The 4,050-nt window shown below is 38.0% G+C and overlaps 1 pseudogene; it reads left to right on the forward strand.

Annotated features, from left to right (window-relative positions):
- The first annotated feature begins 735 nt into the window (after positions 1–735).
- Positions 736–2,161, forward strand: LOC114619885 (annotated as a pseudogene).
- The last annotated feature ends 1,889 nt before the right edge of the window (positions 2,162–4,050 follow it).

Consider the following 4,050-nt stretch of genomic DNA (forward strand, 5'->3'; position numbering starts at 1 on the left):
ATTGCTTCAAAGACAATTCTCCAGAACAGAGCAACTGAAACCACATCAAATTTTATATGCAAATATGCTTGCACATTACATTTATCATGTAGGTTAATTTTCATGTCATATGTTAAATCAACAAAATACCAATATATGTTTCTAATTTTTATTTCTATTTGTTACCTATTTTTTCATTGTCTGAATTATAAAACATTTCTGTGAATGAATGACAAGTTTGGGTTGATTCTAGCTAAATTTCACATCATAGACATTCAATTACAAATACACACACACACAAAATCTCAAGCTACAGAAAAATAGTTGTTATAAAGAGAACAAAAGAAATAGAAAATGAAGACAACTGACAGGTTATATAAGATGTGTAGATTTTTCTCTTTTGTAAAAACCAAACAACTTCAAACAAATTAATACAATTTTTATTTTGGTTCTTGTCACTTCCTTATTGTCCTGGCTTGTTTTATGTCAACTTGACACAAAGTAAATGCAGCTGTGAGGAAGGAAACTGAACTGAGAAAATGTCTCCATAAGATCAGGCTGTGGGCATTTACTTAAGTAGTGTTTGATATGGAAGGACCCAATCCATTGTGGATGGGAATCTTCATAGGCTGGTGGTCCTGTATTCTCTTTAAAAAGCAAGCTGGTTTCCCATACTCTGAGCAAAGAACTCTGAGCAAAGGAAGTAGAGCACTGAGAGGCAGATACTTTGCTGTATTCAAATCGAAGGCTGCAAAAATGCAAAGCAATAAAACCTTTAACTTGGAGAAGCAGAATCATACTCCAAGAAAGCACCACTAACATCACCACCAGCAGCATCACCGTCATCATGGTCATAGTCATCATCATCATCATCTTCAGCAGCAGCAGCAGCAACCACCCCTACCAATACCTGCAAATGGCCAGCAGGCAAGCAGCTAGATGAAAGCTTGACTATTGACCTGAAGAATTTTAGGAAACCAGGAGAGAAGACCTTTACCCAATGTCGCTGACTCTTTGTAGGCAATATTCTCCCTGACATCACTGAGGAGAAAATGAGGAAACTTTTTAAGAAAAATGGAAAAGCAGGCAAAGTTTTCCTTCTTAAGGGTAAAGATGTTGGCTTTATTCTTTATTCTTTATTCTTTGTTCTTTATTCTTGGAAACACGAACCCTAGCAGGAAATTGAAAAAGTGGAGCTGGACAATATGCCACTTCGTGGAAAGCAGCTGCATGTGTGCTTTGCCTGTCATAGTATATCCCTTATAGTTTGCAACCTTCCTCAGTATGTGTCCAAGGAAGTGCTGGAAAAAGCCTATTCTATCTTTGGCCGGGTGGAAAGGGCTATAGTCATTGTGGATGACAGAGGAAGTCTCTCAGGGAAATGCATTCTTATGTTCTCAGGGAAGCTAGCTGCTCTGAAAGCTCTGGACAGAAGCAGTGAACGGTCCTTCTGGCTAACCACATTTTTTGGTCTGTGATTGTGCAGTCATGATGACGGACTTCCAGAGAAGCTGGTTGTTAAAAACCAGCTATTTTGCAAGAAGTGAGAACAGACACAGAGATTTGCACACCGTGAGTCCTTTCAGTATGACTATGCCATGCACTGGAAGGCACTCATTGAGATGAAGAAGCAACAGCAGAAATAAGTGGACTAAAACATCAAGGAGGCTCATGAAAAGCTGGAAATGGAGATGGCGGCAGCACGTCATGAGCACCAAGTTATGCTAATGAGGCAAGATTTGATGAGATGTCAAGAAGGACTTCTGTGAATGGAGGAGCTGCATAACCAAGAGGTTCAGAAATGAAAACAGCCAGGAAGAGGAACGCCGGCGCCATGAAGAAGAGATGCTGCTGGTAACAAGAAGAAGAAATGGTGCTAGACAGCAGGAAGGATTCAAGGGATGCAAGAGAACAAGAAATAAGGATGGGCCAAATGGCTATAGCAGGTGCTATGTGCATAAATAGTAGAGGATCCATGCTCTCTGGTCCTGTAACAAATGGCACTCCAGGACCTGCCACTATAATACTGGATGGAACCCTGGGATTGACCCCACCAACATCTGAACTTTTCCCCAGTCTGCTATAATGGAAGGAACTGGAGCAACTTGTGGGCCTCCTCCTACTACATTCCACCGTCTAGCTCCGAGCTGAATATGCTCCAAATAAATCCCACCTATATTAGATATAAAGTTGCAGTGTCTAGTTTCTGGCAACCATTAACAGAAGGGCCTGTTTTGGACTAGCCAGCATTATACCATGGAAAAGTGTTAGACAGATCTACTATGCTTGTACTATTCTAGGGAATTTGCTTGAAGGCAGAGGAAAAGGGAGGGATGGTATTTAACAAGTCAAAGTCGGTGGTATAGTGCATTATCAAGTCTCTCTTGGTGCATTCCTCAAGTATATTGACTTTTAAGGGCCTGGAGAACAATAGGAAAATGGACTCAGAGCTCCATTAATCTTGATCATTTATTTTCATTCTCTCTCTCTCTCTCTCTCTCTCTCTCTCTCTCTCTCTCTCTCTCTCTCTCTCTCCCTCTCTTCTCTTTCTCTCTTTCTCTCTCTCTTTCCATCTTGTTTTAATTACTTTTTCATCTTTACTCCCATCAGCTCCAGAGACACTGCCATATATACCAAAAAATCTAAACATCCTCCAATGACCTAGTCCCATTCCTCCATTCACTCCCAGGTGAGAATTCTGACAAATGTCCCCAGAGTTTGCAACATACATACAATTCTGTTATTTCTCCTATGTGACCCCTTCATGTCCCGAGGAAGACATTTTCTCCTAGAGATTTTTATTTTAGTATATCTTAAAAATATCTTGTGTTAATTTGCTTCCATCTTTTTCTTGGCTAATGACTACATTTTTGTGTCTTTGATGTTGCTGTTCACAGGATTTCTTGATAGCTCTACAACAATCTTGGGAACAGGGTTGCTGTATGTTGAAGGTCTGACAGTAGCACTTAGTTTTGCTTTTCTTAGACTGTTACACTGTCCATTTTTTTATTGATGTACTATGATTTGTTCCTGATACCTTCAATTTGATTTTTTTGAGAAATTGGGCAATAATGCACCATCACCTTATTAAAATACTTTGATATCTTTTCAAAATCAAAACAAAAAAAGGCAGCCTGAGCAGAATTCTTCCATGGCCTCTGCATCAGTTCACGCCTCCTGGTTCATGCCTGATTTCTTTCTTGTCCATATTTTCTCAGTGATGAATTAAAACCTAAAACAAATATGATATAATAATAATAAATATGTTCAACACATATGATTATGAATTAAGTTTTGCTACATTCCTATCAGAATTAATAGTCCTAAAGCAAAACAATTTTGGAAATTACACTTAAAATGTCTTAGAATCCAAATGGGAATGTTAATTACATTTACTGTGTCAGGAGTTGGTGTACTATCTTCTTCTGACATTCACTATCAAAGATACCCATAAGGTAAACAGCTGTTAATAGCTCTCGTATATTGTAGAACAATTTTCAAGATTAAATTGTTTTCAACTGTGAAATGATGCTCATTATAAAGGCAGTCCGATGTTGTAAAAGCATCCATAGGCAAAAGTGTGAACGTATCTAATAGATGACAGAAAATAATTCAACCATAGGCAGGATACTTAATTTTATAAGTTCTAAGATTCTTCGCTTGGTGAAGAGCTTGCAAAGCTTGTGCTGTTCTGCTGAGCTAAATTTCCACCAGAGATTCTATTTTGAAATATTCCTGTAACTTTCATTTAAGGGATTGTTTAGGCCAATTGGAGTTCTCTTGAGCCAGCAATGTGTGTGATAGAATTTAGGAACCTAGTGAGTAAGCTCTGTTGCTTTAATTTTCCTCAAATTAACACTAATAATCTTTTAATATTGGCTCTCATGATAAATTTTAGTTTCTGATTTGGCCACATCTAACTTGTCAGATTTTTACTCTGCAAGTCAGATTTGAGGAACAAAGCTTATAACAAATGCATTTACATATCTGTTCTCTCATTTGCAAAGAATTTCATGCTTGATATTCAAAACACTTCTTAGTATTATACCTTGTAATTATATCACTGAGTAC

This window comes from Grammomys surdaster, unplaced genomic scaffold (genome assembly GCF_004785775.1).
Source record: "Grammomys surdaster isolate TR1022 unplaced genomic scaffold, NIH_TR_1.0 165, whole genome shotgun sequence".
Taxonomy (NCBI): domain Eukaryota; kingdom Metazoa; phylum Chordata; class Mammalia; order Rodentia; family Muridae; genus Grammomys; species Grammomys surdaster.